Below are 12,715 nucleotides of genomic sequence, written 5' to 3'. Positions count from 1 at the left end.
GAGAGTACAATATCAGTTCAACAATGATAAAAATCTGCCGGATACAGAACAGAGAAATGTTTACAACGTGATCGCAACAATCAAGGACTGGGTCCTACAAAATGCTGTTCAGTAAGTTTAGTATAAAAATTAATTATAAAACACATACCAATAACATTAGAAGCTACTTTACTGCAAGATCTTCAATTTTCTTGTAATTAGTAGAAAGACAGCTGAAGACTGTTGTGATAGTTCTCTCATGGAAGATCACAATGGGAGAGGACTATATTTACAGTATAACTCGTTAACAAATGCTTGTTTTTCAGAGTTTCAAACTGTTATGTTGTAAATATGTAAAATAGATTTCGTCTTTTCATCTCTTTTTACCGTTACATAAGGTTATTGTACATTAACTGATGCCCTAGTCCTTTGCCTTTTTCTTCAGTGACTGGCAGCTTCAAATTCAAATTAAGAAACTGATACAATATAGCTAAACAATGAATCAAACTTCATCCTACAGCTACTTCGTCCTTCTAGGACTCATCAGTGGTGCTACATCATACAGTTTTTTCGTCCTTCTAGGACTCGACAATGATGCTACATCATACAGCTGTTTCGACCTTCTAGGACTCGTCAGTGGTGCTACATCATACAACTGTTTCGTCCTTCTAGTACTCGTCAGTGATGCTACATCATACAGCTGTTTCGTCCTTCTAGGACACGTCAGTGGTGCTACATCATACAGCTGTTTCGACCTTCTAGGACTCGTCAGTGGTGCTACATCATACAACTGTTTCGTCCTAGGACTCGTCAGTGGTGCTACATCATACAACTGTTTCGTCCTTCTAGGACTCGTCAGTGGTGCTACATCATTCAGCTATTTCGTCCTTCTAGGACTCGTCAGTGGTGCTACATCATACAGCTATTTCGTCCTTCTAGGACTCGACAATGATGCTACATCACACGGCTGTTTCATCCTTCTAGGACTCGTCAGTGGTGCTACATCATACAACTGTTTCGTCCTTCTAGGACTCGTCAGTGATGCTACATCATACAGCTATTTCGTCCTTCTAGGACTTGTCAGTGGTGCTACATCATACAACTGTTTCGTCCTACTAGGGCTCGTCAGTGACGCAACACTGTGCAGCTATTTCGTCCTTCAAGAACTCGTCAGTGATAAAAAGGTCATGAAGACTATGAAGCGGTTGAGGAAAACCAATACCAGTTGAAAGAATTATAACATGTTTTAATGTGTTTGCTCTTTTCCCGACTTAAAAATAAAGGTATTCGTTACTAACACTCCAGTAATTAGTTCAAAGGAATTTTCTTGAATTTTTCTTCAATATTGTTCTAATTTAACTTCCCTTTCAGGTTTAACAGATTTTGTTCTTCGCCTCAGTATCCTAGTACAGTGTCTGTTGATGTTAGCTCTCCTCTGAGGTTGATTGAGAGTTGTAGCGTTGTTTGAGATTTGTAGTGTGGGTCTCGGCACGAACGAGTTTATAACGAGAGACTTGTTGGCCGTGACTTCCTCTTCTTTGTTTGTCCTTCAGTTGACTTTAGGGTGAGCATATAAACATTCAGTGTAATTTACACTTAACCAAGCCCACATACGGACGGATTTGAAGGTTATTTGTTTGATGGCAGATTCCATCTACTGCTTCCTGCATTAATTAAGTTTTTCACATCATACCATTTTTTATTATCAAAATACTTCAATGACTAAGGCTGTTGATAGGAAGCTACATGCTATTAAACCGGTGTCATTTACCGGACGAAAAGAACAATTGCGCGAGAAAGGAACCGAGGCAACACCGAAACATCAAACTACGGTTCCGAATATAGATATGGGAATATTTCAATATCTGCTCAAGTTGGATTTAATGAAACTACCAATTAAGCCTGTTTCATTTGTCGATGAATGTGACCAGATTATCATTGATCTGGACGTATGAATACATCCCTTACAGATTCTGTAAGGGGAAAGAACTCTTACATATGTGTCATTCTAATCTTTAAATAAAAGCAATCAAATTTCCTCCAGATTTGCAGAATATTAAGTGATAAAACAAGTTATTTGTAGAACAGTTATTATATAAATAAAAATGTAACATTATGGTAACTTTTAGTAGATTTAGTTTCATATCGCAAATGTTGTCGTTTGCTACAATTTTTCTAACCTTCCATTGCCTGAAAATGAAAATCTCCAACAAAACCGAGACTGTCCACCGAGTGATTTTGATACAGAACTGACTCTTGACTAAGTTCTTCGTGCCATGAATAAAAGTATAGGCTATTTAGAAAGGTCACAAAATACACTCATGGCAATTTAAAATGACTGCCGTCCAGTTCGAAGGGAAACAGGAAACGACCGTAGAACTAGACTAGAATTTCTAAAATACATTGACAGCTTCAATCATAACAGTTAACTATGTTGTGTTAAATTTTTAAATGTGTCGTATTTTGCCTGAGTATTACTGTTTGACCATCCTCCAATTTAAAATGTCGGACTATTTTAACGTAACCCATTAGACTTGCACAGGTTCTGGTAACTGTAGATTTCGTTTTCTCAAAATATTAGAAACAAATCGTCTCAACTGAAAGATAAGTCCTGAATCTTGTTTTTGTCGATTTCATGGAATGATGAATTCCACAAGAAAACAATGTTAACGTAGCCGAATTGACTATTATCTGTTTACCATCTCGTCACAATATTTTCGACCCCAGTGTACATAAGACTGTAGTTGGTCGATACCATCTCGTACACTACACCGTCAGTGCTAGTACGCTCCACATTGATCATTTGTCTAATGAGAGAGACTGTGTAGTCATCGAAACGTCACACTCTAATCTTCTACTGGTTGTTTTATAAAAAAAATCTATTCTATAGTCAACTGTAAGGCCAAATTCTGCTTGATAACATGTGGCGAAGATTGTTTAGCATCATAAGGATGCTGTAATGTTTATCCATGATCGCTCTCAAATTAAAAAAATATATATATTGTCATTATTAGCACGCATGTTCCGTAACTGCACGGAAACATGGAATAATAATGGATCTTGACGAACAGAACCACATGCTGACAGCTGAAGTATCGTGAAATGCTTAGAGAGTAAAATGGTCTCCGCGGTGAGAATATTTAATCACTGGAATGGTGAATTATTCGTGTCGCCATAGAGATGGTGACAACATGTTTCCTCTCAGTCTACCAAACAGCGGTCGCGTTGTTTGAAATGTTGACATCGTAAGCAGACGTCCAAAAGGTTACTTCTTTGGGCATTGTCGCAGCTATTCGAGTGATACGGATGCGGACAAACAGATCCGGAAATTTACTCGGATACCGTTTGAATATGAACTTGATTGATTAACTTGAAAACAAACGAGATCAATACCGATGTAGCTCTATGTTGTGGTTTGAGGGGAGGATTTGTAAAACGTTTCGCTGTTATTGACGTACTTGTCATGTTTAATGCACGACTACTTAATTAATTGATCTCACGTGCTCAGAAGCTAACCTTTTTCATGAATATTTCAATTGAAGGAGATGTGGTTGCTCGGTCATCTCGTCCACTTTCCGGAAACCCTGTGAGGGTTGGTTCTACTTTTAGCTCACCTGTGAGCAAATGCCGGGGTGCATCTCCGTCCCTCTATTCGTCGACCAATATTCAAGGCCACAGGGCCAAATAAAAAGAAATAAATAAATAAACGATTTGAGATTATGCTACAAAATTCCTAGAATCATGATATTTGTCTGGTAGGTCTACTACTTTGTCAAATGCTCTGCTGTCTAGTTATAAAACCGGATCATCGCGTCTACTACTTTGTCATATCTTCTCTGTGTAGTTATAAAACCGGATAATCGCGTCTACTACTTTGTCATATCTTCCCTGTCTAGTTATAAAACCTGATAATCGTGTCTACTACTTTGTCATATCTTCCCTGCCTAGTTATAAAACCGGATCATGTCCTCAGCTATCTACTGATTAAACCGGATAATCGTGTCTACTACTTTGTCATATCTTCCGTTGTCTAGTTATAAAACCGAATAATCGCGTCTACTACGTTGTCATGTCCTCAGCTATCTACTGATTAAACCGGATAATCGTGTCTACTACTTTGTCATATCTTCCGTTGTCTAGTTATAAAACCGAATAATCGCGTCTACTACGTTGTCATGTCCTCAGCTATCTACTGATTAAACCGGATAATCGTGTCTACTACTTTGTCATATCTTCCGTTGTCTAGTTATAAAACCGAATAATCGCGTCTACTACGTTGTCATGTCCTCAGCTATCTACTGATTAAACCGGATAATCGCGTCTACTACTTTGTCATATCTTCCGTTGTCTAGTTATAAAACCGAATAATCGCGTATACTACGTTGTCATGTCCTCAGCTATCTACTGATTAAACCGGATAATCGCGTCTACTACTTTGTCATATCTTCTGCTGTCTAGTTATAAAACCGAATAATCGCGTCTACTACGTTGTCATGTCCTCAGCTATCTACTGATTAAACCGGATAATCGCGTCTACTACTTTGTCATATCTTCTGCTGTCTAGTTATAAACCTGATAATCGCGTCTTCTACTTTGTCATGCCCTCCGCCATCAAGTTGAAAAAACGGATAACCATGTCTATTACTTCGAAGTTTAGTTTTATTACTTCTGGTGTTATTTTCAATGAACACAGTAATTTTAAAGACGGATAATGTGTAAAATTCCGGATGAACACAACATACTCTAACGTTGTAAACATGTCCAGAAAGCAATTGTTATGACGTCATGGACGTTAAGATAGTCCGTATAATTAAGTTGCAATTTTTATTTTGCAGCTTAATTCCTACAATGTGAAAATACAATTTGGTAACAAAATGAAAGAACTCCAAGCATACATGCTGTCCCAATAGCTTGTTGATTAGAATACTCTGCAGGGTCATGCGTTTTCTTTATCACCACTGATAATGGAAAGTATTCACCATTTGTTTCGTGTTTTTTACGATGGAAATTTCCGTTGCCAAGCAAGAATTCTTTCATTTGTTTACTTTTACCAAAACTCAAAGGCATACAACTTTGTGGTAGATGTAGTTTTAAGGCAACTTTGATTTTTAGGAAATATTAATTCTTTAAGTTTATTTCTTTCTATTACCAGCTCAGGAAGACCAATATATATATCTTATGTAAAGCTGAACCCTGAGAGGAAGCCAAAGCAGGTATGCAAGTTTAAAAAAATATTCACCAATGTAATAATTGTAATGTATTAAATTCAAAAGTAACAAGTCAAGTTATTCACACAAAACTTTTTACGTCGCCAGATATATGACGAAATATGAAACAAGCCACGCTGTTTAACAGTATAACGAGGACTCGTCACAATGATCTTCATTGTATTTCATACATTTAAACAAAAACGTGAATTACATGTTGAGAATTCCGGAACATATTTATGAAAAAAGCGGTATATCTACAAACTTCAAGCTGAATATGGGAGGGGCATTGAGAAGGCTTAAAGTCCCTTGATTTATTACATTCAAGTGACCTTGATCATATCGCTGTTATTCGACTGTAGAACAAACTATACCAAATCTAAGCCATTATCAATTTGTAGACAAACATACTTATGACAGGAGTGTATGTGTTTAACAGAGATACACCCGTTGTACGTGTGACTACTTGTGTGATCGACTTCCTCTTCGGTAAGTTTGGCGGAAAGAAAATCGATTGTGCTGCACTGAAGGTATCTGTCTTCAGTTGCCATAAGCAACGGGTTTCTGGGGAGTTCAACGTTCAAACGTAGTCAGTGTAGACATGATAGATAACTCAGTTTTACTTATTAATTTCGCCTTTAGAGCATTAAGACAAAGGTCGATCGTCTTCTGAAATGCCGTACTAGGACATAATATAAAATGTATAGTGATCCCCGATTGAGCACGAGCACAAAACTTAAAAACACAGACAGTGCTGGTTTTTGTTCAGACGAAGAAGAAAAAAATATAGCATACAATTATACAAAGCATTCAATGGTATTTAAACACATGGTTCGGGCCTGCGTTTTAAACTAAAGCGTCCCTTGGTATTTAAAAACATGATTCGGATATGCGTTGTTTGCTAAAGACTTCCTTGGTATTCAAACACATGATACGGATATGCGTTGTATACTAAAGCCTTCCTTGGTATTTAAACACGTGTATAGGGCCAGCGTTGTATGCTAAAGCCTCCCTTGGTATTTAAACACATGGTTCGAACCTGCGTTGTACACTTAAGCCTCCCTTGGTATTTAAACACATGGTTCGGACCTGCGTTGTACACTTAAGCCTCCCTTAGTATTTAAACACATGATTCGGACCTGCGTTATATGCTAAAGCCTCTCTTGGTATTTAAACACATGGTTCGGACCTGCGTTGTACACTTGAGCCTCCCTTGGTATTTAAACACATGGTTCGGTCCTGCGTTGTATGCTAAAGCCTCTCTTGGTATTCAAACACATGCTTAGGACGTGCGTTGTTTGCTAAAGTCTCTCTTGGTATTTAAACACATGGTTCGGGCCTGCGTTATACACTAAAGCCTCCCTTGGTATTTAAACACATGTATAGGGCCTACATTGTATGCAAAAGCCTCCCTTGGTATTTAAACACATGTATAGGGTCTGCATTGTATGCTAAAGCCTTCCTTGGTATTTAAACACATGTATAGGGCCTACATTGTATGCTAAAGCCTTCCTTGGTATTTAAACACATGGTTCGGACATGCGTTGTACACTGAAGCCTCCTTGGTATTTAAACACATGTATAGGGCCTGCATTGTATGCTAAAACCTTCCTTGGTATTTAAACACATGTATAGGGCCTGCATTGTATGCTAAAGCCTTCCTTGGTATTTAAACACATGGTTCGGAACTGCGTTGTATGCTAAAACCTTCCTTGGTATTTAAACACATGTATAGGGCCTGCATTGTATGCTAAAGCCTTCCTTGGTATTTAAACACATGTATAGGGCCTGCATTGTATGCTAAAGCCTTCCTTGGTATTTAAACACATGTTTCGGACATGCGTTGTACACTGAAGCCTCCCTTGGTATTTAAACACATGTATAGGGCCTGCATTGTATGCTAAAACCTTCCTTGGTATTTAAACACATGTATAGGGCCTGCATTGTATGCTAAAGCCTTCCTTGGTATTTAAACACATGGTTCGGAACTGCAGTTGTATGCTAAAACCTTCCTTGGTATTTAAACACATGAACATTATAACAGCCTGCATTGTATGAACTATAACAGCCTTCATTATAACAGTTCCCCATTATAACAGTTCCTCCTACCTAATGAACATTATTTAAACCCCCTACCTAATGAACATTATAACAGTTCCCAACAGTTCCCCCTACCTAATGAACATTATAACAGTTCCCCCCTATGAACATTATAACAGTTCCCCCTACCTAATGAACATTATAACAGTTCCCCCTAATGAACATTATAACAGTTCACCCTACCTAATGAACATTATAACAGTTCCTTCTACCTAATGAACATTATAACAGTTCCCCCTACCTAATGAACATTATAACAGTTCCCCCTACCTAATGAACATTATAACACTTCCTTCTACCTAATGAACATTATAACAGTTCCCCCTACCTAATGAACATTATAACAGTTCCCCCTACCTAATGAACATTATAACAGTTCCCCCTACCTAATGAACATTATACATTCCCCCTACCTAATATTATAACAGTACCTAATGAACATTATAACAGTTCCCCCTACCTAATGAACATTATAACAGTTACCTAATGAACATTATAACAGTTCCCCCTACCTAATGAACATTATAACAGTTCCCCCTACCTAATGAACATTATAACAACCTAATGAACATTATAGTTCCCCCTGCCTAATGAACATTATAACAGCCCCCTCCTAACTAATGTTCCCCTACCTAATGATTATAACAGTTCCCCCCACCTACATTATAACAGTTCCTTCTACCTAATGAACATTATAACAGTTCCTCCTACCTAATGAACATTATAACAGTTCCCCCTACCTAATGAACATTATAACAGTTCCCCCTACCTAATGAACATTATAACAGTTCCCCCTACCTAATGAACATTATAACAGTTCCTCCTACCTAATGAACATTATAACAGTTCCCCCTACCTAATGAACATTATAACAGTTCCCCCTACCTAATGAACATTATAACAGTTCACCCTACCTAATGAACATTATAACAGTTCCCCCTACCTAATGAACATTATAACAGTTCCTTCTACTTAATGAACATTATAACAGTTCCCCCTACCTAATGAACATTATAACAGTTCCCCCTACCTATCTATCTCGTTACTGCTCTTGGATTTTTATAATATAGTTCCAAACACAACATTATATATTTGTTTATAGTTCCTATACCTATACAAAGCACATGACCACGTGACTAAGATATGGAAGAGGCTCGTGAGTTCCTACTCAAACCTTTTATGTTGGTTAACCGTCTGCTAAATCCTCTGTACACCGAAAACTAATCACTTCTCACGAAGACTTTCCTATTTCGGGAAACTTTCCCTTGTATAGTAGCACTAACAGTATCGAGCGTTAGTGTATTGCAGTAGTAAGTTCAGTTTCAGACAGAATTTCCATTACCTCCGTAAATCTTACAAATTATTCTAGCTTTACGAACTCAGATTTTTTTTCTTATAGTTCCCTGAAATACATGTACATGAAAAAAAATGAAATATGAAAACAAACAGACAACTGATTTAACCATTTGTAAAACGGTTGGAAGTATACAACGAAATCGAGCTGGTGGATCGGAAGTCATTCAGCTCGTAGGATGTTGTATTTTGCAAGCATCTTTTCATTTATCTAGTTAAATTTTATAAGAATAAAACAAAATTACAACACATCATTTACCGTCAAACCAAATTTTCAAATAAACCGGTTCACTGAAAATAATCTAGTGGTTAAGATAGACTGGTTCACATACAGTAAAACTAACGGTTAATATAAACTGGTTCAGACACGCTTAAACTAGCGATGAAGATAAACTTGCTCACACTTAAGATAAACCGGTAAAATCTTATGGTTAAGACAAGCCATTATTGACTGTAAAACTAGAGATTCAAATAAACTAGCGGTTAAGATAAACCATCGGTGACGGTTAAATGGTAAATGACAGTAAATGTAGCAGTTCAGATAAAACATTATTACAGACGTTCAATTAAAACTAAGAACCGACAAAGAGTAGACTTAGGAATGAGGTGATGGATTTACGTACACACCACAAATTCCACGGGTAATTTGTTACTGCTGGGTGTTTCGGTATAATTCTTTTTTCTTCAATTGTATCTTATTCTAAATTTCCATTTAAAGGTTTTATTCACGTGTATCAACGATACTCAGGAATGCATGTGGTAGTCACTGCTGGTGGACTTTATACAATCCTCGAGATTGCAGGTGGTAGTCACTGCTGGTGAACATTATACAATCCTGGACACCTCAACTGGTAGTCACTGCTGGTGGACTTTATACAATCCTCGTGACTGCAGGTATTAGTCACTGCTGGTGGACTTTATACAATCCTCGTGACTGCAGGTGGTAGTCACTGCTGGTGGACTTTATACAATCCTCGTGACTGCAGGTGGTAGTCACTGCTGGTGGACATTATACAATCCTCGAGACTGCAGGTGGTAGTCACTGCTGGTGGACATTATACAATCCTCGAGACGTCAGGTATTAGTCACTGCTGGTGGACATTATATAATGCTCGCGACTGCATGTGGTAGTCACTGCTGGTGGACATTATACAATGCTCGAGACTGCAGGTATTAGTCACTGCTGGTGGACATTATACAATGCTCGAGACTGCAGGTGGTAGTCACTGCTGGTGGACATTATACAATGCTCGAGACTGCAGGTATTAGTCACTGCTGGTGGACATTATACAATGATCGAGACTGCAGGTGGTAGTCACTGTTGGTGGACATTATACAATGCTCGAGACTGCAGGTGGTAGTCACTGCTGGTGGACATTATACAATGCTCGCGACAGCAGGTGGTAGTCACTGTTGGTGGACATTATACAATCCTCGAGACGTCAGGTGGTAGTCACTGCTGGTGGACATTATACAATGCTCGAGACTGCAGGTATTAGTCACTGCTGGTGGACATTATACAATCCTCGAGACGTCAGGTATTAGTCACTGCTGGTGGACATTATACAATGCTCGAGACTGCAGGTGGTAGTCACTGCTGGTGGACATTATACAATGCTCGAGACTGCAGGTATTAGTCACTGCTGGTGGACATTATACAATCCTCGAGAATGCAGGTGTTAGTCACTGTTGGTGGACATTATACAATGATCGAGACTTCAGGTGGTAGTCACTGTTGGTGGACATTATACAATGCTCGAGACTGCAGGTGGTAGTCACGGCTGGTGGACATTATACAATCCTCGAGAATGCAGGTGTTAGTCACTGTTGGTGGACATTATACCATCATCGAGAATGCATGTGGTAGTCACTGTTGGTGGACATTATACAATGCTCGCGACTGCAGGTGTTAGTCACTGTTGGTGGACATTATACAATCCTCGAGAATGCATGTGTTAGTCACTGTTGGTGGACATTATACCATCATCGAGAATGCATGTGTTAGTCACTGTTGGTGGACATTATACCATCATCGAGAATGCATGTGGTAGTCACTGTTGGTGGACATTATACCATCATCGAGAATGCATGTGGTAGTCACTGTTGGTGGACATTATACAGTGCTCGCGACTGCAGGTGTTAGTCACTGTTGGTGGACATTATACCATCATCGAGAATGCATGTGTTAGTCACTGTTGGTGGACATTATACCATCATCGAGAATGCATGTGGTAGTCACTGTTGGTGGACATTATACCATCATCGAGAATGCATGTGGTAGTCACTGTTGGTGGACATTATACAGTGCTCGCGACTGCAGGTGTTAGTCACTGTTGGTGGACATTATACAATCCTCGAGAATGCATGTGGTAGTCACTGTTGGTGGACATTATACAGTGCTCGCGACTGCAGGTATTAGTCACTGTTGGTGGACATTATACAATGCTCGAGACTGCAGGTATTAGTCACTGCTGGTGGACATTATACAATGCTCGCGACTGCAGGTGGTAGTCACTGCTGGTGGACATTATACCATCATCGAGAATGCATGTGGTAGTCACTGTTGGTGGACATTATACAGTGCTCGCGACTGCAGGTGGTAGTCACTGCTGGTGGACATTATACAATCCTCGAGAAGGCATGTGGTAGTCACTGCTGGTGGACATTATACAATGCTCGAGACTGCATGTGGTAGTCACTGCTGGTGGACATTATACAATTCTGGAGATTGCAGGTGGTAGTCACTGTTGGTGGACATTATACAATCATCGAGAATGCATGTGGTAGTCACTACTGGTGGACATTATACAATGCTCGCGACTGCATGTGGTAGTCACTGCTGGTGGACATTATACAATGCTCGCGACTGCAGGTGGTAGTCACTGTTGGTGGACATTATACAATGCTCGAGACTGCAGGTGGTAGTCACTGTTGGTGGACATTATACAATGCTCGAGACTGCAGGTGGTAGTCACTGTTGGTGGACATTATACAATCCTCGAGACTTCAAATGGTAGTCACTGCTGATGGACATTATACAATGCTCGAGATTGCAGGTGGTAGTCACTGCTGATGGACTTTATACAATCCTCGAGATTGCAGGTGGTAGTCACTGCTGATGGACTTTATACAATCCTCGAGATTGCAGGTGGTAACCACTGCTGGTGAACATTTGATCTCCGAGGTCTGATGAAACGTGTAAACAACATTTTAATTTCTACCAAAACTTGTATTTGGACTCAGAGTGAGTCCATCTGTGTCTATTTCAAACAATTCTATTTTCATCTGAAACTTCATATATTCATCAATTCCACAGGCCTTTAACATCACTGTTTAGTTCTTGAAGAGCAACACATCTACATGGTTTGATTCACAGGTTTCCTCTACTATGTCTAATTCTATATTTACAGGTGGTATATGGTTGTTGTTGACGCGGTCGGATTAACCATGGTGATTCGTCGCGTTTCCTGTTGTTTGGAGTTGTTTTTATTAGAAATTCGAACTTCTGCATTTGTTATCGTGTTTTTCAACTAATGGTGCTTCTAAAGGTCATTGCATTTGTTTATCACAAATTGTATTAGTCTGTTGATTCCGTTCATGTTAAAGTTTGCTTCCATCTTGAAAACATTTAAAAGTCAATTAGAATATCTCAAGGTTTTCAGCCAAATTGACTTGTACATATAAATATTCTGATGTTTCAAATACATGTGTATATATATCAAACACAGTGGTCAATATTCTGAACGTTTAATCAATCAATGATATGACAGTGCAGGACTTGTTATTAATTCATGCGAATTATTAAAAATGTCAGCTTTTTATCATCAGTAAATACTACCTTTCTTTATTTTCCGACCCCTTCAGATAACTCAGGGGAGAGGGGGGGGGGGGGGGGGGGGGGGGGGGGTGGTGGTTAACGGTCCTCTGACTATAAAGACCTATATATGAAAGAGGCAAAATATGCCTAAAATAGATTGTTCAACTACTCTACAGCTTACATAGAAGACATTGTTGGTTCATCAAGACATTTTCTGCAAACTTGAAATCATATTCTTTAAACATGCACTACATAAATG

This window comes from Ylistrum balloti, unplaced genomic scaffold (genome assembly GCF_031769215.1).
Source record: "Ylistrum balloti isolate Yb309-2 unplaced genomic scaffold, AGI_CSIRO_Ybal_v1 Utg370110, whole genome shotgun sequence".
Lineage (NCBI taxonomy): Eukaryota > Metazoa > Mollusca > Bivalvia > Pectinida > Pectinidae > Ylistrum > Ylistrum balloti.
The sequence above is the reverse complement of the archived record's forward strand: the minus strand, read 5'-3'. Positions refer to the sequence as shown.